General features: G+C 41.6%; 2 long non-coding RNA genes across 2 annotated transcripts; one reads left to right on the top strand and one right to left on the bottom strand.

Annotated features, from left to right (window-relative positions):
* Positions 1-394: 394 nt before the first annotated feature.
* On the top strand, positions 395-2,445 carry LOC115799151 (uncharacterized). Its single transcript, XR_004021535.1, has 3 exons — positions 395-1,229; positions 1,322-1,458; positions 1,554-2,445. It is a non-coding gene; the product is annotated as an uncharacterized LOC115799151 (long non-coding RNA).
* A 7,783-nt stretch (positions 2,446-10,228) lies between these two features.
* LOC115799152 (uncharacterized) lies at positions 10,229-10,977 on the bottom strand. The gene is made up of 3 exons (XR_004021536.1): positions 10,861-10,977; positions 10,715-10,778; positions 10,229-10,615 (listed from the first exon to the last, which is right to left on the bottom strand). It is a non-coding gene; the product is annotated as an uncharacterized LOC115799152 (long non-coding RNA).
* Positions 10,978-24,995: the final 14,018 nt, after the last annotated feature.

Here is a 24,995-nt window from a genome sequence, read left to right on the forward strand (position 1 = left end):
GGTAAACATGCTCGTTCTTATATAGCGCTTTATACTGCTTTATACACCATGTTTTGCATCCACCCATTCGTAGAAGCACTTCCTTCTACACCTAAGTACTTACTGTCTTACATCCACACACATTCATACTCCGACAGCTGCATCAGAGAGCAACTTGGGGTTCAGTATCTTGCCTAATGATAATTTGACATGCAGACTGAAGCATCCAGGAATCAAACCACCAACCTTAAGCTTAGTAGATGACCTGCTCTACCACCTGAGACACAGCCAGCCCAACTTTTTTTATTTTAACTTATTTTTAGTTTCCCGTGTGCGTACTGCATATCATTAGTTGTATTTAAAGCAAAAATGTCATCTATCTGTCTGTTTTCTTTGACTTTCTTCCAGGGTCACAGGGCAGCTGGAGCCTATGCCCGCTGCCAGGGCGAGAGGCGGGGTGCACCTTGGACAGGTCACAAGTCACAAGTCTGTCACAAGTCTATGACAGGGCTGAGAGAGCCCTGGTCCATGTGAACCATTCACACTCACATTCACACCTATGGCCACCTATTGACTTTTTTATTATCTTAAAATTTAGTCTTCTTCTTTCCTAGTGGCTATTAGTTCACACAAACACAGGGACGAGAACACATGCTGAACGAGAAGCAGCAAAAGAGGTGTGCAGATTTTGTAACAGATGATGTAAAACATCACACACAAAGATATTTTGCTGTTAAACTGTGGGTTATTTGTTGAATTGAATGTTGATGAAGATTGATGAAATTTCTGACTTTGTGATGCTTAATCTTGAAGACTGTGAGAAATGCTCTCCAGGCTAAACCAGTTTATTTTGGATGAATACGATAAACTGAGAACATTGACGGATAGCACAAGAAGACGTTCGGTAAACCTTCTTGTGGCCAACATGGTTGAAATTCATGGGTGAGAGTCAATATTCAGATTTATACTTTTAAAATGTAAACTGTTCAGCACAACTCTGCAGCTCCTCCACCAGCACAGCCTACCAAGATAGTCCAAAGAGAAAGAGAGAGGTTCCCTGCACTGATAAGCAGCTGCTTGGTGAGGAGTGTCATGAAGCGATATCCTTTTTGAAACATTCAACTGATGAATCAGCAGTCAAAGAGAAGATGAGGGCCACGTTTCAGTATCATCAAACACTGGTTCAAGATCAACAGTGCTCTTCAACAGTCTTGGATGTCTTCCCACAGTTCCTTAACATCACTGGCTTGGTAAGACAACTTTTTATTATTATTAAGTGAATTGTCACTCAAAGTATACACTTTTAACCTGAAATAGTATAAAAATGCATATTCTTCTGTAGATTGACCAAGACTTCGGTGTCGGGCAGATCTTTGGCAAAATGTCCTACTTTTTTCAAACCTGGGATCCTGACAGAGTGCAGAAAACTGATTTCTAATGAACACATTGAAGAGCTCTTGTCTGCGAAGCACGACACAGGTGGGTCTGGTTAGTTTGGTTCACTCTTCTCTTTAAAATATCAGTCATGTATCATCTGAATGTGTTTGGGTTTTTTTTTCCTGATTTTCCTCTAGGCTGGAACAGTGACCTGTCAAGCTTTCTACTGTTGCTTCACTTGCTTCCACCTACCTCCAAAGGCCACAAGAAGAGTGCCAAAATCTGGAATCTGCTGCTCCTCTTTGATACAGATTGGGAATATTGTTGTTTCACCCACTGGAACTAATAGTCTGACTTACTATTTGAAGCACTTGATTAAAGACCACCGCAAGCTATTTAGATCTTTGTTTTGACAGAAAAGATTGATTTCAAAGCATAATTTCATGCTACATTATCCACTTTATATTAAAAAAAATAGGTCCACTCCTTCATGTATGAGATTTGAGGCTAAACATAATTTTTTTTTAAAAGATCAGTGAAAAATTTCAAAATTATCACAAAAGCACTGGTTAACCAACACCAGAGACAGCTTGCTTACCACTGGGAGGATTTTGATTTTCAGAGATTTGAGTGTGGTCCAGTGAAGACAGAAATTATTAAGAGCTTGGACGGAGGTGAGGTGTTAAGTTCTGCTTTTAGTGTAAGCACATACTGTGCCAACCACTAATTGGGTGAAAAACTATGGAACCAAATATCAGATTGGTATGTTTGTTTGTACTGGAACAAAAACAGAAATTCCTATTTTCAGAAAAGTCACCAACATCATTGTACATGATGAGCAAGCTTTCATTTTGACTTGCAGGGTGGACACTCTTTATTTTGATGATCATTTCAATGCATACTGTATCAACAAGAGAGCAGATTCATTTTCTGTTTTTCCAGTTAAGCCCTTGGTTTATTACAGACCCGATGACAAGCACTTTTCTAATGAAATGTGTGAAAAAACATAGATTGTGCCACATTGCCATATTGTGTGACTTCTGTTGTAGCTATTGCAAAGCCACTGTTGTTCTATGTGGTGTGCTTGTTTGGAATACAAGTGGATTCAAACTGCAACTTGTGTGGTTTTCTTTGTAAATTCAAGTGGCATCTTTTGTTTTTGGAAGTAAATCTGGGGATTAATAATGGGAATATTCATTCACTACCAGTAGTATTTTAAAAATTCAGATTTCTATGCTCAGCTATATTTAACACTTTCCATCGAGTTAATATATTTTGAACCTTATTCACTGTTAAATTAACACATAGATGGTGTTAACTTCTGACGCTACACACTAGTGTTAGGTAAATTCAATTCAATTTTAGTTATATAGCACCAAATCACAACTGTCGCCTCAAGGCGCTTTGTATTGTGGGTAAAAACCCTACAATAATACAGAGAAAACCCAACAGTCAAAACAAACCGCTATGAGCAGCACTTGGTGACAGTGGGAAGGAAAAACTCCTTTTTAAAAGGAAGAAACCTCCAGCAGAACCAGGCTCAGGGAGGGGCAGTCATCTGCCGCGACTAGTTGGGCTGAGGGGAGAGAGACAGGACAAAAGACATGCTGTGGAAGAGAGCCAGAGATGAATAAAAATTAATGATTAAATGCAGAGTGGAGTGTAAACAAAGTAAATAAGGTGAATGAAAAGAAACAGTGCATTATGGGAACCCCCCAGCAGCCTAGGCCTATAGCAGCATAACTAAGGGAGGGTTCAGGGTCACCTGATCCAGCCCTAACTATAAGCTTGATCAAAAAGGAAGGTTTTAAGCCTAATCTTAAAAATAGAGAGGGTGTCTGTCTCCTCAATCCAAACTGGGAGCTGGTTCCACAGAAGAGGGGCCTGAAAACTGAAGGCTCTGCCTCCCATTCTACTCTTAAGTATCCTAGGAACCACAAGCCAGCAGTCTGAGAGTGAAGTGCTCTATTTGGGTGAAATGGGACTATAAGGTCTTTGAGATAAGATGGGGCCTGATTATTCAAGACCTTGTATGTATGTAAGTATTTTAAATTCTATTTTTAATTTAACAGGGAGCCAATGAAGAGAAGTCAATATGGGAGAAATCTGCTCTCTTTCTAGTCCCTGTCAGTACTCTAGCTGCAGCATTTTGGATCAGCTGAAGGCTTTTCAGGGAGCTTTTAGGACAGCCTGATAATAATGAATTACAATAGTCCAGCCTAGAAGTAATAAATGTGTAGCTGCCCCTGGGTCAATAAACGGGAGTCTCGACAGGTGCTTCAACTCTTTATTTCCACTTCATTATGCACCGTGAAAACTTAAAAACAGATACAAAAAAAAACAATTTATTTACAATACATCATCAACAGGAAACTTACAATTATCACAACAACTAAATCACAGAAGGCAAACGTACCTCGTTCCGTCACCGAGGGGTGCTATATTACGGATCATCTATAAGGCTGCCCGTCACCTTAAGACTAATAATAAACAATAAAATCCTTAAATACAATCCATACAATTCAGAGGAAACGAAGATAAAAATTCAAACCGACAACTCACCAAGCAAACATCCAACAAGGAAAAAGAAGCCACGGGGAAACCGGACACCACGCCACACCAAACAAACGAAAATGAGGCAACGCATGCCAACAGAAAGCAGGTGAGGGCCATAAAACCTAATTCCCTTTTGCTGGTCCTTCACCTCCTCTCCACCACACACACCGCCTCCTGTGGCCACTCCAAGACAATTCGGTGTCAATTACACTCCCCCCAATCATACCACGATAAATTCATAATCAATCGAATTATACATGATTCACAAACAGTTAAAACTCTGACACCGAACTGTCTCACAACTAAAATAAGGAATCAAATTTTCCAATCATTCATTTCCAAGCAACAACACTAACTTCTGGATGGGTCTCTCAAGGATGACGGTCCTAAAAGGGGGGTCCGATTTCCCATGCAGCCTCCGATCTGTGACTTGAACCCTAACCCTACGAACCAACTTATCAGTTCCTTGAATGGTCTCCACCACTCGCCCCAACTGCCACTGATTCCTCGGAAGTGTATCCTCAATGACGATGACAATGTCGTTTGTTTTAAGGTTGCACCGAGGCTTATGCCATTTCTGACGCAGGGAAATATTCAATAAATATTCCCTCTTCCAGCGTCCCCAAAACTGCTCAGTCAAGTATTGCACTCGTCGCCATCGTTTCGTTGCATATACATCCTCTCTTACAAATTTCCCAGCAGGAGGAAGGGCAATCTGAGACTTCATCAAAATAAGATGATTAGGTGTCAAAGGTTCCAATGATCTTTGATCATTGATACCGTCCACATTCAAGGGGCGGCTATTCACTATAGCCATAGCCTCATAAAAGAGTGTTCGAAGTGAGAAATCATCGAGCCTACCTGGACAGACACAAAGCGTGGCATTCAAAACATTCCGCACGGTTCGAATTTGCCGCTCACAAACGCCACCCGCATGACTCGCCGCTGGCGCACTAAAAATGAATTCACACTGTTTATTTGCCAGATAAGCCTCCAATTTCTTGGGATCACACTGTTTCAAAGCCTTCTTAAACTCGTTCCTAGCCCCAACAAAATTTGTGCCATGATCACAATAAAGCTGACGTACAGCCCCCCTGAGGCTGATAAAACATCTTAAAGCGTTTATAAACGCATCCGTTGACAAATCTTCCAACGTCTCAATGTGAATAGCCCTTGAGGAAAGACAAGTAAAAATCAATCCGTACCTCTTGTGTTCCGTGCGTGCCCTTTTAATAATAAAGGGACCAAACACGTCCATCCCACAATATGTGAATGGTGCTGAGGCCTCCACCCGTGCCTCCGGGAGCTCAGCCATCTGCTGCTCCTCTGCCGGACGTCGAAGCTTCCTACAAGTCACGCAATGATGTATCAACCTAGCAGTGGATTTACTCCCACCAATGACCCAAAACCCATTTGCTCGAAGTTCCATTTGAGTCTGGCTTCGACCTTGGTGACAAATCCTCTCATGAAAATGAAGAAGCACAAGCTCGGTAATGTGTGAACTCTTAGGAAGAATAATTGGGTGTTTCAGCCCTTGACTGAGAGATGACTGCCTCAACCTCCCACCAACCCTAAGAATTCCCTTATCCAAAATAGGATTGAAACGAAAAAGGGGACTGGAGTGGGGAAGACTATCCCCCTTCTCCAACGTTCTTCTCTCTTCGGAGAAGGCTTGTTGCTGGACAAGTCTAACTACCACTTCCGTCGCGCTCTCAATTTCCTCTACCGTAATGTGATCACTATCATGCCTTTGTCTGGATGTCATCCTCCTGATTCTCGCCACCACCTTAAGGAGCCGTATCCAAGAGGAAAATCGGCTCAACCTATCAAGCATATCATCGCAATCGCTTGTAATCGCCACATTCACTTGTGCTGCCCTCACTTCTGGATCACGCACCAACAGCACAGCGGAAGGAGGGGATGTTAACTTCAGCTCATGCTGCCACAAAAAACTTGGTCCAATCATCCAGTTAGTTGATAAAAGGCCAGAAGCATTTAAACCCCTGGAGGCATGATCAGCTGGATTTTCAGATGTATCAACAAAATGCCACTGGCTACAGTTTGTTTCTCCCTTTATTACTTGGAGTCTATTTGCCACAAATACATGAAACCTTCTCACGTCATTATTAATATAGGCCAATACCACTTGGGAATCTGTCCAAAAAAATTCCTCATCGATTTTCATTTCCAGTTCAACCCTCAACATGGCACTCATTCTGGCGGAAACCACAGCAGCAGAAAGCTCCATTCTAGGTATACTCAGGAGCTTCGTGGGTGCTACTCTTGCTTTAGCCATCACTAGGCTACAGTAAACCTCTCTGTCGTTATTAATGTACCTCACATATGAACATGCGCCATAACCGACGCTACTGGCGTCTGAAAAATGATGCAACTCTATCCGAACAATAGATTTCAAATCTGGCGGATGATAACATCTGGGTATTATAATTTCTTGCAATTTGGGCAAGTCCCCTTTCCACTCCTCCCATCGAGAGCCTAAGTCCTCAGGAAGAGGCTCATCCCATCCAGCACCCTGTCGACACAAATCCTGCAGAATACGCTTTCCGCATAAGGTAACGGGGGAAATAAACCCGAGCGGATCGTATATAGAGGCGATAACTGAGAGAATGCCACGACGACTAGAAGGCTGATTCTTAAGGTTTACATCAAAACTAAAACTATCTTGTTCTATTGACCACTGGATGCCCAAAGCACGTCCTATTAACGGCTCATCTAAACCAAGATGCAAGCTTCCAGCCTTCGTCGCTCTCTCAGAAGCGTCAACACAATCCAGTACCTCCAATCTGTTTGAGTTAAATTTATGCAGACGTAGGCCCCCTTTCTTACATAACTCCCGTGCTTCTATAATCAAATCCTCTGCATCCTTAACAGAAGAAACACTAGTTAGGCCGTCATCTACATAAAAATTCTTCTCAATGAAAGCCGATGCCAAAGGATAATCCACCTTATGTTTCTGGGCCAGATACTTGAGGCCAAAATTAGCGCACCCAGGGGATGAAGTAGCGCCAAAGGGGTGAACTGTCATCTGATATTCTTGCGGTTCCGCTTCCAGATCTGCACCACCCCACCACAGGAACCTCAAATAGTTCCGTGCTGCCGGGGGAACAAAGAATTGATGAAACATTCTTTCGATGTCGCATACCACAGCTACATTTTCCTTCCGAAAGTGACAAAGGACTCCTATCAAAGAGTTAATCAAGTCAGGACCAGTCAATAGAACATCATTTAATGAAACTCCCCGAAACCTTGCTGAGCAATCAAAAACCACCCTCAACTTCTCCAGATTCTGCGAGTGGTATATACCATGATGCGGTATATACCACGCGACTTCTCCCTCACATAGTGGGGGGCTAACTCTGCATTACCCCTTTTGAGGATTTCCTCCATAAAGGTCTGATAATGATCATAATACTGCTGATTAGCCCTTAGTTTCCTCTTCAAATGCTGTAAACGAGCAATAGCTACGCCCTTATTATTTGGCAATATGGGGGGTATATTACTCTTAAAGGGCAGGGGGAGCTCATAATGTCCATCCTCTCTTTGCCATATATTATCACGGAGAAGTTGTATAAAAGGCATATCCTCCTGAGAAACGCACTGATCTTTATAGGACTTCTCATTAAAGTCTGACTCAAGAACCTTAAGAATATCACTACCGGGTGGTGCGAACACCTCTCTTGCCGTAACTCGATGCACAAAGCTCTGATTTCCTTGCCGATCGAAATGTGGGTTGGAGGACCCGGTTATACTCCATCCGAGTACCGTTCTTTGCGCGAAGGGTTCGTTCTCACCCCCTCTAACAACCTCTAACGGTACCAATGCTGATGTACAATCATAACCCACAAGCAATCCAACTTCACATTCTTGCAATGGCAACAGCTTACCGGCCAAATGCTTCAAATGAGGCCACTGCAGAGCGGTACTATCAGTTGGAATATGAGATCTATCCACCGGAATAAAATCCCTCGAATAAACCTTAGGCAATTTAGTATAGGCTTCGGAATGAACTCCTCTAATTTGCAAACCATGTGAAATCCCACTTTTAATCACGGTGTCAACAGCTGTCATTGTGCTCAGTTTTAATTGTACTGGTTGCATATTTACATGTAACTTGCTAACTAAATCCTCCAAGATAAAGGTTGTATCACTCTGTGGGTCAAGTAAGGCATAAGTGAGCACCTCCCTACGTGGTTCTTCCACCGATGACAGGAACACTGGCACGATATTAGATGTGGAAGGAAGGTCCTTAGTCACAGCATGAGACGATACACTACGTACCTCCTGACCGGCGTCATCCACCCCCGGAGAGAGGTGTGGCTCCAGTGCTGTGGCAGACGAATTGTCACTCTCGCTATGCAAACAGGTTGGATGACGCCGTCCACAAGTAGCACACGTGTGCCGCCTCCTGCAATTCCTCATAACGTGCCCCCCCCACAAACAACCAAAACAGAGTCGGTTCTCTCGAATAAAGGTTCTCTTATCATCAATTGTTTTCTCTGCGAAGATGGGACATCTTGCTACACCGTGCATTTCATTTTCACAAACCAAACAAGATATTCTTGATTTAGAACCATTTGTTACATTTGTTTCAAAAGGGGGGGCATCACTTTGAGAGCTCGTATTAAAGGTACTGACTCGCTTTGACTTATCTTCCACTGCCTTAGAGTTCAATAAGAAAGGGGAAACAATAGGATTGCATACAATACAGACCTCCTTTTGCAGGAAATCCACAAAGTGCAAAAAGCCTGGATAATTACCGGATGCATCTAACTCATCAACAACAAACCTACCCCATTTACGTACAATCCACTCCGGTAACTTCTTAAGCAATTTATGATTTTCCTCACAATCGTTCAAAATGTCCAATCCCTTGACATAAGGCATAGCCTCAGCACACCCCTTTAAAAAATCCACAAAATCTCTAAGGGCCAAGGGATCATTTTCACTGATCCTAGGCCATTTCATAAGCCTTTCTCGGAGAGCTCTCTGGACGATAAATGGATTTCCATATCTCTCCTCTAACAATGTCCAAGCACTGTGATAGGCATCCTCAGAATTTCTATAAAAAAATCCCTCCACAGCCTTGCGTGCCTCCCCTACAAGGTAATGTTTCAAATATAACATTTTTTCACAGACTGGGAGGGGTTTCTTACCAATAAGAGTCATAAAGGAGATCTTCCAGTCAATAAATTTCAAGGGGTCCCCGGAAAAGTTTGCCAAGTCGGGGGGAGACAGGTGACACATGCTCAAGGAACCCGCAATGGCTTGAGCTAAGTCAGCTGTCTCCTGATTTTTAACTCCGATTAATGTCTGTTGAGATTGAAGCGGTACAACCCCTGAATTTGATGGATCCCCGATATCCTTCCCTTGGTGACTAGACCGGATATCTCCTTGATCACCCTTTTCTCCCTGATTCCTCAAACCGTCTTCTAAATCCCTATAAGCCCTCAAACGCGCCACTGCCACCTCCACATCATTTTCTGCTTCTATTTGTTTTAACCGCAGCTTCTCCTCCTCTTGTTTGAAACGCATTTCAACTTCCTTCTGTTTAATTTCAGCCAGCATCTTCGCTTCTTCTAATTTCCATTCATTCTCCAATTTGCACATTTTCATTTGTTGAGCTTGAATTTTTCTCACCGCCTTTGCCTGTTCCACCTTAACAGCGAACTCTGCCTCAGCCTCTGCTAATTTACTTGAAACCACTGAATGGGAGGAAGGAGGACAAGCTACCGACATTTCAGAAATCACAGTCTCTGTATCTGTACCTCCAAAAATGGACCCATACTCCCCTTTATTTAGGGTCATCCTCACTCGTTCTTTCTCCAATTCATCATTAAAAACTTCTTCAATAGTTTCCTTTCTTTTAACTACAAGTTCGCCAATTTCGGCGGTGAGAGAAACACAAGCATCCATTTTCTTAATAATGTCTGGTGTGGCAGTGCAGTTACGCCTGATGGGCTCATAGGACTGACATACTAAATCATAATTATTTTTTTAAATTCTGCTGGATTACATTAAGGTCATTCACTGTACAAAATCGCTTCAATTTCGTCCTGGAATCTCGAGCTTTTTGTTTCCACACATCATATACCTTCATAAAAGACCTTTCATGTTGGTCGGCCCTCTCTCTACGCAGCTCCTGACCCTTCTCGGTCAAAGCTCTTTGACGGGAGCTGGACCTGCTTGGTTGGTCGGCACTATTATCTAAAACTTGACATTTTACCTCATTTACCCTTTAGTTTACAATTTCCAAATTCACCAAACAATACTAAAATTCGACATTAAACCACAACAATAAACTACAAATATTTTAATCAATATAACTTTACCCTTCAACCCCAAAAAGGAGAAAAGGAATACATTATAAAACACATTCAAACCCTAAACATTAAGCACTTAATCATAGGCTTTATCACCAGTCTCTTATGTATCGCTACCCAGTTCGCTTGAACTAGAAGCGTAACAAATACCGTCCATTGGCTGAGCTCGCCGGTGCGCGAAAGGGGCGTACACTGGGCCGGACCGCCGTTATCAAATACTTGTGCAATAACGTTGATTTTCTTAGCTGAAGCCTTACTCTTCCGATGGTCGAGTTTTCACTGTAGCTGCCCCTGGGTCAATAAACGGGAGTCTCGACAGGTGCTTCAACTCTTTATTTCCACTTCATTGTGCACCGTGAAAACTTAAAAACAGATACAAAAAAAACCAATTTATTTACAATACATCATCAACAGGAAACTTACAATTATCACAACAACTAAATCACAGAAGGCAAACGTACCTCGTTCCGTCACCGAGGGGTGCTATATTACGGATCATCTATAAGGCTGCCCGTCACCTTAAGACTAATAATAAACAATAAAATCCTTAAATACAATCCATACAATTCAGAGGAAACGAAGATAAAAATTCAAACCGACAACTCACCAAGCAAACATCCAACAAGGAAAAAGAAGCCACGGGGAAACCGGACACCACGCCACACCAAACAAACGAAAATGAGGCAACGCATGCCAACAGAAAGCAGGTGAGGGCCATAAAACCGAATTCCCTTTTGCTGGTCCTTCACCTCCTCTCCACCACACACACCGCCTCCTGTGGCCACTCCAAGACAATTCGGTGTCAATTACAAAATGCATGAATTGACTTTTCAGCATCAGTCTGAGAAAGGATGTTTCTAATTTTAGAAATATTGCGCAAACGCAAAAAAGCGGTCCTACATATTTGTTTAATATGTGCATTGAAGGACATATCCTGGTCAAAAATGACTCCAAGATTTCTCACAGTGTTACTGGAGGCCAAAGTAATGCCATCCAGAGTAAGTATCTGGTTTGACACCATGTTTCTAAGATTTGTGGGTCCGAGTACAAGAATTTCAGTTTTATCTGAATTTAGAAGCAGGAAATTAGAGGTCATCCAGGCCTTAATGTCTTTAAGGCAATACTGCAGTTTAACTAATTAATGTGTGTCATCTGGCTTCATTGAATCTAACACTGATGTGTGTTAGATTTCAACTATTGGGTGTGTTGTTTCAACTCTATCACAGCGTTAACTGTTTAACACTTTCAAAAGTGTTATTTTAACTCGGTCTAGAGTCGACCAATATAGACACTTTGAACATTAAATTTGCTGTGCAGCGGCGGAAAATTTCCCCTATTTTTAAATACAAAACTTGACAGGTATGACCTCCACCGTTAGCCAGGGTTTGAGACCACTGTTACCAGCCGGCACCGCGAGGAGGTGGTGGTAGGGTTTTGCACGGCCTTAAATTTAGAGTGTCCAATTAAGCTAAATTACAATAAGATTGCCTTTATTATTATTATCCTAAAATTTAGAGTATCCAATTAAATCCCCCCCCCCCCCAAAAAAGGAGGGAGTGAGAAGAAAGAAAGAAAGAAAGAAAGAAAGGCACAGAGGAGAGGTCAAAGTCAAGGAGATGGATTCAGATGGTGGCAGACGAGGTGAGCTTTGTTTAAGGTCAAGAGGCAGCAAAATTCCTCTGGAAAAACTTGAAGCGCTTTTTCTTTTTCAAGCAGCGCTCGTGCAGATCTTTGTGCTGCAGTATGATCTTATGCAGATCGCTGACACATTCTGCCTTCTGCTCTTCAAGTTTCTTGAACCTTATATTGAGTTCTGCAGTTTTTTCTTGCTTTTCTGCGTGGCTTTCTTTCAGTTCTTTGTACTTCTTGTCCAGCAATTTCTGTGCTTCCTGCATGTCTTTAAGCATCTCCTCCTGTTGTTTGGTTTTGTACTGGGCATTCTTATGAAGCTCTTCAGAGTCTTGGAGACAATCTTGCAGCTGTCTCTGTGATTTGGAGAGTTCTTCTTTCTCCTTCAGCACTTGTGCGTATTCTTCCTCGCTTTCATTGAGCTTGCACTGCATTTTTGTCTGCTTTTCTTCCATCGTCTGGAGAATTGCTCTTTGCTTGGCTTCCATTTGTTTAAGCACATCTGCATTGCTTTGGTGGGCTTTGTGAAGCAACCCATATAAGCTTTTATTTTGTTTCCTCATATCCTCTAATTTGACCTGCACCACCCTGTGCCTCTTTTCGCTGTCTTCAAGTCTTGATTTGACTTCTGAGTGTTTCATTTTCAGAGCTCTCTTCTCTTGCAGTATTGTTTCTTTCTTCCCCAAGGATAGATCAAGCTTTTCTTGCAGGCTTTCATTTTTGCCTTCCACCTCTTGGAGCTTGGATTCCATGTTTGCACATTTTGCGCCCTGTTGTTCCTGATCTAATAGCAGCTGTGTGTTTTTCTTCAGGACTTCATTAAACTTTTCTTCCAAGCCTTCATTTTTCTTCTCCATGCCTTGGAGCTTGCATTTCAACTCTGCGCATTTCGCATCCTTCTCTTTCACCACGGCTCTTGCTTCCTTCAGCATTGCTTGCAGCTCTTGGATTCTTGTCTCTGCGACTTGGAGCTTGCTGGACATGTTGCTGAATCTAGATTCGTCCACCTGACGTATCTCCTCCTGCACATGGTGTTCAGATACAATTCTGAGGGATTCAGGCGGATCCTTACTGCCAAGAGGGTCGGCGTCAGTGTCAACTGATACATTTTGCCTAAAACCCCAGTAATGGCTGTCGATTTGAGGGTCAAGGAGGATCTCTGGCACATCACCCCATTCAAGGGGGATTTCTGACTGATCACCCCAGTCAAAGAGGTCTGTGTTGCTCTCTCTTGACTCCTGAGACATCTTCATGCTCTTGGTTGACTCCTATGGATTCAAATCTTTCCAACATCTTCCTTAGGTGTTTGCTAAATTCGAGAGTGCTATTCTAGCAAGCAGATTCAACAAACTGAGTTTAAAAACAGACTGAGTTGACCAACTCTGAGATCGGCAATTCTGAGTTTCCCCTAACAGATCAGCTGATTCAGCACGTGTGTGAGTAAGAAAAGAAAGCATCATCAATGGAACTCTGATACCAGGAGTCACCATGGCAACAGGTAAATAAAGAGCAGAGCCTCCATTTTATTCCGATGGATGGAGGATCGCACGTGTCAGTGTGGAGCATGACGAGTCACTTTAATCAGCCTGACCCACTCTGACATCATCATAGACAGAATAAAAGTTTGTTATAAAATGTATAATTTCTATTATCATGTCTGCTGTCATCATTTACACAACTTGAATCTCTATCAGATGAAGCTGTATCCTAATTTTACATTTGATTGATCAAATCTAATTCTTCAGCTGCAGCCTGACGGGCAAAACTTTAATTGTCAAAATGGCGGGATTTATGTATTGCCTCTTCAAACAAATGCGGGGTGAGCCAGTGCAGTGCTGTGGCTCCCCTCTGGTGGCGCTGTGTCACATACAATAAATTAAGCAGGCGGCTGGGGCAAATATTGAATAAATGTGTGTGACATGTTTTTTCTTTGTAATCGGTCATAAATGCACGGTGAAAATACACAGGGTGAGGCAGAAAGTACCGTGCCGCAACGGTAGGAGGCAGTGCTGCAACAGTGCTGTCCCATAGGGATAATGATAGGCACATGGACTTCAAATGGACGTCAAATAAAGGTAAGATAATACATGTTATTTATTTATTTAAAAAGAGACCCCCCCCCCCCCCAAAAAAAAATAAAAATAGTTTGACCTTACATAAAATATTTTTTTTTCTTGCCATCATTGTTGAACAGTATGGAGTTGATTAAAGCACAACTAATCATCAGCATAATTAAAATTGAAATATAAGCTTCTATTTTGGTTTCATATATGTGAACATCCAATTCCAGTCGAGTCAGTGCCTCACCCGTCACAAACCTCACCGCACGTCAATGCATGTTGTGTCTGAGCTTTTTAAATCATGTTTGTATTGTTTATGAGCTGACTCACTACACTGCACAACAAACTTACCTTTGGGTACTTATAATGGAAAGAGCATGGAAAAGATGCATTTTGATACCAAAACAACATCTGTTATCGCCAATTTTGATGTGTTCCATTGTTTGTTTTTGTAGTAGCGTCACTTGGGCACCAGGGGGCGCGGGTTTTCGATTTGTAGGTTGCCTTTTTAAGGAAGGTTTTAGGGGCAGGCGTGTAGGGAATTAGAGCCAGGAGGAAGCCACACAGTTTTTCAGCCGTGTGTGGTTGTTGGTTCTAAAGGTTATGCCATGTTTTTGAATGCTTTTTTTTGTCTTTTGGGGCTTATTTTTATCTTTTGATCATGCACTCAGGTTTTTGAAAATGTTTTTAAGCTTTAAATGATCAATAAAGTGTTAAAAGTATTGGACATTGCAGACTTTAGTCTTTTCACCACTTTTCAGATTCCTTCAAGTGGCCTTTTGGTGCTTGGACTGCCACTATGACATCAATAGCCCAAAGAATAATGACGATCCAGCCAATGAAGTACTCCTGTAACATGCGTGCTGTTGTGATCAGTGGGAAACTGTGATCCTGGCCCTGTTCCAGGAAGCAGGTTTAGCTAAAAACTCTGGGTTTGTAACCCTACAATGAGGAAAGTTGTGATGGTAACAAACTCAGTGACCCTAACCTGGCAGGTTTTATCCAACAAACTCTGAGTGTCTCTCTGACTCCTCCCCTTCCTGCTGCACATGAACCACCTGTCTGACACTCCCATTCATTTCCTCATTCATAAAGTTGCTGCAAAGCAATCAGAGGAGCAAATTCATCTGCAGACGTTTATGTTTCTATGAGCACTGAAATCCCAGTTAGACATTAGTTTGTTATTTTTGTACGTAACATGAAGCTTTTACAGTCATTCACTCGTCAACAGGCTGTAAGGACGGAGACAGCGATGATGTCACGGATTTATAATGAGGCAGCTGTCAGACTGTCAGTCAGTTCCTCTGAAACATTTACTGTAGTTACTGTAGCATCACTGTTAGATCACACTGATCTGTATGAAGCTTTAGACACAGAACACACTGAACAATGATCAATGATCGATCATTGGTCGTGTTGGAAAAGCTCACTGATGGAAAAAAGGCTCCAGTCGTTTCCAGCTCTTCCAGTCTGGATCCGTTCTTAATGGATTAATTTTTCTGACACAATCTGCATTCTTTAATTAAAATGTCTCATCCTCCCAAATGGAACCATTTAAAACCTATAAAGCTGAGTCATTTCTGAGAACATGAAAGTGTGGCTGACCTCTGACCTTTAACAGCGACTCAGTGATACATTCTGCTGTGGCTGTCAGAGAGCCGTCATCAATCAGTGAAGCTGATCTGAGATCAGATTAGAAACTGACTCCTCTCTTCATATTGAGATGTAAACAGTCAGAAGCTCCACAAAGCAGCTGGACCAACACCCCCCCCCCCCCCCCCCCAAAGGGCAAATTGAAATTTAAAACAAGGAAAAAATACATTTGTCCTGAAAATTGTTAAGAAATAGGTCGCCTGTAACTGTGTTTACAGCATGAATACTCCTGGCTGTTGATGATGAAGGATGAAGCTTCCCGATGGAGCAAATAAGATTTTCTGTTGAAAGTAGAAAAAATAGAGAATAGAGGAGTTTTCTTTATTTCTCCCTTTCTCTCATCTATACGACAGCAATCATTCAAATAAGCCAAAATTAATTTAATGGCATTAATTACATAATAAGTCAGTGATGTGCTTTTTTTTTTTGCACAAAATAGTCACACATCTGTTGATTACTGAAATGTACAATTTTACACAGGCTCACCTGTTTGTGTCATATTCAGATTTGATAGTTTTTTTGTTAGTGTTTTTGTGTCGTGGCAAACCAGTGGGGCATCACTTGTGATTAAAGATCTGAAAAACTAAGCTGCAAGCATAAAAATATGAATGAAAACTCAAGTCATGTTTAGACTCTGGTGCATTTATTTACCTTTTGAAGTTGAATTTTATTTATTTCAAAGCCCCTTCCAATGTTCTTTAAAATAGTTACAGACTGTCCTAACTACTCTTGTTCATGTTTTGTTGTCATGCTTTCTAAAGTTTTAAAACTGTCATGTATGTGAGTTTTACACATGTAGATAACCAGTTTCTCAATGCTTGAATTCCTCGTTAGACCAGAAATGTAGTTTATAAATCTTGCATGTTCAGTTTGTGAAAAAGCACATTTGAAATGCTTTAAGCTGACAAAGGTGTATGCTGCTCAAAGAATCCTAGAGGTGCTTCAGTGGAAGCAATTTTAAAGGCTTGTACGAGGCTTCACACAGTTTGCAAATAAATTTGATAAAATCTTTGGTTGACCAATCAGAGTGGTGGTCAAAAATCTTAGCTAAAATAAACTCTCTGTTTGCAGGTGAGATGTAGTTTATTGTAAATAAAAAAATAATCATTTCAATTAATTAATTAAGGGGAAAATAACAAATTAATTCAATATAAGCCGTTAAAACAAGCATAACACGTTTCAGCATCAAGGAATACAGCTGAGCGAATGATTAATTTCCAACTATATTAAGTGAGACATTAATGTTGAATAAAACTATCCAGTTATGATGCTTAACTTTAATTTCAGGAGTTTGTTTATCACAGGAGCACTTCTGCCCTTCGTTGGTCTGTGTAGTAGACTGGTAGGAAAATAAACTAAATTTTGAAGTTTAAGCTTATGTATATTGATTCATTCATCAACCAAACTTAAATTAATATTTATCATGTTAAATATTGAAATGTGATTAAAATGCAATTAATTTTGATTAATTAATTACAAAGCTTTAATTAATTAGATTAATTTTTTTAATCAAGTCCCACTCCTAATATATATATATATATATATATATATATATATATATATATATATATATATATATATATATATATATATATATACCCCTTCTCTACAATAAAGAAGGCTTGATCATAAGTCGTGAATCATAATGATACCTAATAACACCTAAACTGCTGCACTGTCAACTGAATGTAATGTTCATGCATTACAGCATGAATTCAATTTTATTTTATTCATATAGCACCAAATCGCAGCAGCTGCTTCAATGTGCTTTTTATTGTAGGGTAAAGGCTCAACAACATTAGAGAGAAACCCCCAACAATCAGATGATAATAAAATAAAAATAAGGTCATTTTGAGTTTGATGGCAGCGATGTGCCTGTTAACATTTTGGACAGGACGCTTATTTTAACAACAGTCCATAAACATCCTGGAACTGAGGAAACCAGATGCTGGACTTTTGGGAGAGGAATGTTGTCCCATTCTTGTGGGATTGAGGAGTCTAGCTGCTCAAGAGTCTGGGGTCCTCTTTGATGTATTTGCTATTTCATGATACACCAAATGTTTTCAATCAGTGAAAGGTCTGGACTGCAGGCAGGACAGTTCAGCACTGGGACTCTTATACTGTAGTAGATGCAGTATTAGCATCAGCAGATGTCTTTATTCTTGCATCATAGAACTTTAACCTGAATTTATGGATGGGACGGGGAACTGTGTTCACAGTCAGGGATCACTGGAAATGTTCCCAATCCCATGCTGTGATTTCCATGGCAGAATCAATCAATCAATCAATCAATCAATCAATCAATCAATCAATCAATCAATCCATCCATCCATCCATCCATCCATCCATCCATCCATCCATCCATCCATCCATCCTCTTCTGCTTATTCTTTTCAAGGTGTTCTGCTGGGAATAAAATATGAGATTTGTGATCATTGCATTCTGCTTTTCACACAGCATCAGGGTTATACAAAGAAAACACTAAAAAATATAACATTAAAAATCTCTAACTTTGTGAACTGATGAGTTAAAATATTTATTTTACCCTTCAGTGCACACTCGGTCCTTCTGTTTGTTTCAGCTGTACATTAAAGCTCTGAAACTTTAAACTTGACCAATTTTAAGATTATGAAGCTCCTCAGTTCATTCAGATCTCACAGACTAATGAAGAGATGTAGAAATGATTTAAATACACAAATTTAATGTGTGCTTTCAGATTGTGTGGCTGTAACTTAACTGCATGGTTTCCCTCACACAGGTGCAGCTCTACAGGTTGCATATCTAAAATGTCTTCCTTCAGCAGAGAATCTATACCAGGCTTACACCATATAATAATTAAAAGAATCTCTGAGAACGCTGCCCCTCCAGCTGATATTAAACTGAAACCAGGTTTTGTGTTGACTTTCAGCTCAACATAGTTCAGTAACACATTAATCTGAGTTTGTAGTTTAGGAGGAGACGTGAACTGAATCATTTCTGGGTTTAGACTTGATACTCAGCTGCCTCCGAGTTGCCGTCCACCTGTTTCTGCGAACTCTGACTGTGCAGCTGTAGCCCACATCTGCATCATTGTGATGATGATGATGATGATGATACTTTATTGATCCCAATATTGGGGAAATTACAGTTAACAGAACACCCATCCAAGAAGACAAACAAACAAACATGGGGAGATAGGTGAACTGTGGCCATTCTGCCTCCGCTTCTGGAGGCGCTGCCATTGTGTGAAAAAACCCCCACAAAACTGCTGATGCTTTAAAGATGCTGATGAGTCAGCTGAGTTGTGTAATTGCTCTGGAGGTTCATGTTGAATGGAGGGCTGATGGACCAGGTGAGCTCAGGCTCAGGGTAGATCCCCTCTGAGCTGCAGGTGAGACTGTTTCCTACCTGCTGGATGTTGACTTTATGCTCCAGAGCTGTAATACAAAAAGAAGCTTCATTTACCAATAACTGTGGTCAGGTGTGTTCACGTCTGCTTTTTCACTCAGAGAAATACAAAACATTCAATAATGTAACTGTAAACATTTAAGGTTCTTGTGCTAATTACTGATCCTGACAGCACATTTTTGCACTTTGAAAAATGATGCGTCATAGTCGTATATTCTACATCCCAGACTTCTATACTAAGAAAAGGTGAACTCTCTCTCTCTCTCTGAGAGAGAGTTCCTGGGCTCATCCTCAGAGATCATTCAGGCTCACAGCAGAGCTGCAGCTCCTCCGCATCTAAAGGAGAGAGCTGAGATGTTTCAGGAATCTGACAATGAGGTCTCCCAGGAGAGGTGTGTTTGCCTGCTTCTTGCCCCTGTGGCAGCTGTGATAGGCTCCAGCCCACCCCCGTGTCCTTGTGTTGGCAGTAATCTCACACACACACCATTCACATCAGAATTTAAAGCATTTTAATATGATTTACCTTTGGTGTCAGTTTACAGACAGAATAAGAGAACTTGAAACCTATTTGCCAACATCTTTACTAAATTTTACAGCAGATGCGTGTTCATTAAGCTCAATAAATCATTTACAAAAATAAAGTGTGAAACTGTAAAAAAAAACAGTAAAAAGTCTGTAACATTGTGAAGTAGCAGATCAGCAGAAAGTGCTTCAGGTTTGCTTCATTATTCCTATTTAGGAATCACTGGAGGACACTGCAGGGCTCCCTGTGGTGGTGAAGGAGAGAAGAAGAAGCAACATTAGACCAAAGTCCTTTTAACTGATTTGTAATCATTACACTGTAGCTGGAAAGTTCATGTTGTTTTTTCTCAACTTTGTGTCCACATTTTTATACATATTTTGTTTCTCACCTCATTTATTTTCTTTGTCAGCCACTCAGTGTCTGATCTGAGAAAAAGTGTCCTTTTTCCTCTTGTTTGAATCCTGGAAAAAAAATTGAAGAACAGAAGAAGTATAAAGAGAAGAGGAAATAAAAATAAAAGGTTTAGACATTTTAATGTTAGTGTTAATTGAAAAGTGCAATAAAGATAAATTCAACACAGTTGAAAACAGATTTCTTTAGAGTTCTCCTGAATACCATCTTTTAAACCAAAAAACTGCTCTACAATCGTTGATCCAAACAGATTCATATTTGTGTATATTCAGTGTATTTAGAGCAAGTTTACTTACACAAAGCCATGTTTGCAGCCATGTTGGCTTTGTTCAGAGCAGTTGGTGATTCTTTCTGCCCAGTTAGGTGCAACCTGGGTTTCTATACCACTGTTAGAATACTTGCGAAAGCAGGTTGGTGCCACTTGGCTGCCCCCTGCAACACACCATCACACACACATCCTTATTATTCAGAGCCTTTCGGATACCACACAGAATCAAATACAACTTTAATCAATTGTGAAAATCTCAGAGTTGTTAAATTTCTCCAGAGTCACTCCAAGTAGCTACTCTGGACAAACCAATAGAATAAAATCACTAAATGACATGATGACCTGTCCAGAAACACCTGCTCTGTTACAGTCTGCAGTAATTTCAGTCCATAATGATGCCATTAGTTTACAATTAGTTTGTTCCATAAAGGTGAGACAGAGAAAACCCCACAAATACACAAAAACTGTACCTTCTGATACGGAGCTGAGCATCACCACAGCGAGGGTGAGAAAAAGAATCAGACGGCTGGCGGAGAGAGTCGTACACATCTTCAGATGCTGAAAGGCACCGAATCTGACTCTGGATCTGTGAGCAGGTTTGTTACCAGCTGATGAACTTGCGACTGTGACAGTGAGCCACCTTATATACTGTAGCTTCTCATTGAATTAGGGGCTATTTGGTGATGTATCCACACCAAAATAACTACACCCACGGAGACATCTGTAAGAATAGATAAACGTTTAACTGTTTTTCTATGTATCACAATGTGTTTATCATAAACATGCACATGGAAAGCAGGCAACGCCTGTTTCCTGAGGACACACACACACACACACACACACACACAGTCGTCACGCTGAAGTGAGCATCATGTGCAACATGCGCAAGAGATGGTTACTCAGAAGAAGAAGAAAAGAAGACAAGATGCTGATAGAGGAAAGCAACATTGACTCTGTATTCAGCAGTCGCCACTGGGCAAAGTGTTGCCCATGGGAGAGGACGTGGACGAGGGCAATGAAAGAGTGGGGTGGCTTCTCTCGGATGTGCTGTCCGAGATGACAGATGACAACTGCGGTCTGACTGGTCATTGGCGAAATGAATGCCCATAAATGGTGAAGGGAACATGGACTGACCAGACTGTGTCACACTGATCGGAGAGGAGGACTCCAGACAAGTCAGATGAGGGCGAGTTGCCTGATCAGCAGAGAAGGGAAGTGAGATATCACCTACAAACACACACACACAACTCACACTCATTACTGACGTATAGCGCCTAACACACACACGCAGCCTAGCACACATACAACAACCCCATGGCAATGACAGATGTCATACAATGGACAAGAGAGGCTGGAGAAGCTTTCACAAAAGTAAAAGAAGCACTGGTAACAGACCTAGTGCTGCCTCTTCCAATTTACAAAAAAGATTTTGTCCAGACTGTAGATTGCAAGGATGGGTTTATGACCTCAGCTCTGTTACAGTCTTTGCAGATAAATTGAGGCCAATTGCTTATTACTCCAAACACCGAGATGCAGTCTCAGGAGCATTACCACATTGCGTGCAAGCAGTATGTGCAGCAGCACTCGCTGTTGAGGCCTCCAGAGAGCTTTTCCACTCACTTACACTTAAAGTACCACATAAAAGGAAAACCTGTACTTCCTAGGTCACTATTCAAAACAGCAGCCATATTCATACATGGTTTAACACATGTATCAACAGGGGGGGATAGTGAGTAAGACCTATAAGTATTGCTTAGTCGCAAAACCTAGGGGTACAGCTAAAAAAATCACTGTTCTTATCATCCGCAGGAGCGCAGGACTCGTTGAAAGAACGAATGCCACAGTAAAAAATAGACTAAGGAAATGTATGGCAGAAACGGGAAGGCCCTGGGTAGAATGCATAGACTTAGTAAAAACATATATGCATGTGACCCCCAACAACACAGGGATAACTCCCTATGAGGCATTGTTCAGCCAACCTTTTAGACTCCTGGTGTGCACAGAAGAACAACAAGCAGAGGAAGAGACAGACTTGAGTGATTGGATGAGAAAATTGTTCCAAAGCAAAAAGGTTGTTGCTACAAATAAACGGCCGGAAGGTTTTTCTGCTTCTCAACAGGAACATCCGGTGGCGGTGGAAGACTGGGTCCTGGTCAGAGTGATCAAGAAGAAGTGCTGGAACCAACCCCGGTGGGACGGACCCTACAAAGTACTACTGACCACACCAACTGCAGTCAAAATAGCAGATAGATCCACGTGGATACACCTCATCCATTGCAAAAGGATTGAGCCAACCAACGCAGAGTAGGGGATGGAAGTCGGGGTACAAAGGGGGGGGTGAGCTCTAGGCCACCTTCATCTCAAACCCGTGAAGAAAACAACTGAATCCCCCACTAAATAGGGATGGCTCATTCATGTGCAAAGACCAAGTGGAACTGGATCTGCACCCTGGGCGCATTGATGACCATCGCGACTGCAACACAGGAGTTGAGCGCCTTGCGTGCAATGGTGATGCAGAACAGAGTGGTTTTGGACTTGCTGGCCGCCCCGCAGGGAGGAGTATGTAAGATAATTGGACAGACTTGTTGCACCTTCATCCCCGATGAAAACGAAGATGGGGGGAGTATTCACACCGCTTTGTCTGACTTAGACACCCTGCAGCAGTATGTGGAACAACAGACACCTGGAGGGAGTCAGGACTGGCTCTCTTGGCTGACTACTGGAGCCTAGTGGCAAGTTCTGCTGAAGGTCTCAGTGCCACCAGGGGTCATTCTGCTACTGTTTTGTTTATTTTTCAGTTGTATTGTTCCATGTCTCAGGAAAATGATGACGAATGTTTTCATTTCAGCTTTCTACCAGTATACCCTTGTGCAGGAGGGTGAAACAGAAGACCGAATATGAAACCCCCATTGAAAATGGGAGACCAAGTGATGGGGGTGGATGTAAACTGGCTTTCAAACTAATGTTTAAAATTTGCATATGTATGAAGGTGTTTCCCCGAGTGAGACTGACTAGCAGTGGCTGCCGTGAGCGGCGGGGCCGTTGAGGAATTTTCCTGTCTTGAAAGAATACAGAGTGTGACTTTGGGTCAAAAGAAGGATAGACAGCCACACGACAGGTTTTTCGCCTCAACCTCATTAAGAGTAGTATGTGCTATGTTCATGATAAACAGGGAGTAATGTAAGAATAGATAAACGTTTAACTGTTTATCATAAACATGCACATGGAAAGCAGGCAACGCCTGTTTCCTGAGGACACACAAACACACACACACACACACACATACACATACATCATGTGACGTGAGTGATGTTACCACCTGAGCTTTGTGTAAACATATGTGATTTCATCATATGAAGTGAGTGATGTTGTTACCTGAGCTTTGTGTAAACTCACGTGATGCTAAAATAAAAGAGCCAAGCAGGAAGAAGGTTCAGACTCTCCCTCAGACATACACACACGCGTGTTGGCTGACTGAGACTCTCCCTGCAGGTTAAAAGATCAACTACGGGTTTCTGTGTCTTTCTTTATTTAACGGTGGTCCGAACCTAACAACATCACTCCCACAGAGTTGTAGTGTGCTGCTGACTTCCTCGTGTTGAGGTTGGTTGTGTAGCTTATTGTAGGTTGTAATGAGTTTAAACCTGATAAGAGTCATGATATTTTAGAGTGGTAGTTCCAAAGTAAGCTGCAGTGAAGTCAGTCGAGCTGTGCTGCTGGATAACAAATATTATTGAAATACTCGGCTGCACGAGGAGTGATAAATGAAGTATTTTGTGTGAATGAATTTCCCAGTATAGACTTCTGTAGATTTTGTCAGCGTCTGTCTGAGTGAATCCAAGTCCAGGTGCTGTTTGGTGGGAAATAGTAGACTGTGACACATCTTGGGCCCTGATGGATGCAGAGGAGGATAATAAAATTTGTGATGGGGGCACATCTGATCATTGCCTTGTTTGGAGTAAAACACAGCTAACCAGCAGTGAAACCCACCACCTTAAGGAAAGAGAAAAAAGTAGAATGAGGACAGCTGACTGTCTCATGGCTTCAGCACTGAGGATGTCAGCAGACCTCAGCCCAAGTGAACCACCTGTGAGGAGTTTGCTAACATACTGAGAAAGCTGAGAACCTAGAAATCAAACATCCTTTCTGAAGAAAATGGTCCCATATGATGTGTGATGCTCTAAAGCAGACAAAGGAAGTGTGACTGTAACTGATGAGTCAGATCAGACGTTTTGGTCTTCCTTTACTGACTCAGTGCTTTTGTTCTATGTTTTGCTGGTTTGTAGTATTAATCTCAATAACTCAATAACAAATTCGAGAAAGTCGGGGTATGCTGTGACGTTAAAGATTCCACCTTTAATGAGCTTCAGCATCTGAAATGAGGGCCCTCAAAAGAGTACAGACCATCATTTTGGACCCTCGGTATCCTTCACATGGTGACTTCCAGAAGCTTCCATCAGGATGAAGGTTGAGCCTGCCCTAAGCTGGCATTAATAGATACAAGCTATAGCTCTTCAAGCTTGGATTGTTTTGCATGATGTATTGTATGTATTGTGTTGGATTACTGTCTGTAAAGTAAATCACCCCATGGGGACGAAAATTGCTCCCTGGGCTGATGAGTCCTGACTTCTGTATTCAGATGGTAGGGTCAGATTTTAGCATATTATGGATCCATCCTGCCCGTATCAACGATTCAGGCTACTGATGGTGTGACGGTGTGGGGGATATTTTTTTTAGCTCACTTTGGGACCAGCTCCCAGTTTGGATTCAGGAGACAGACACCCTCTTTATTTTTAATAATAAGCTTAAAAC

The sequence above is a fragment of the Archocentrus centrarchus genome, chromosome 20 (assembly GCF_007364275.1).
Source record: "Archocentrus centrarchus isolate MPI-CPG fArcCen1 chromosome 20, fArcCen1, whole genome shotgun sequence".
Lineage (NCBI taxonomy): Eukaryota > Metazoa > Chordata > Actinopteri > Cichliformes > Cichlidae > Archocentrus > Archocentrus centrarchus.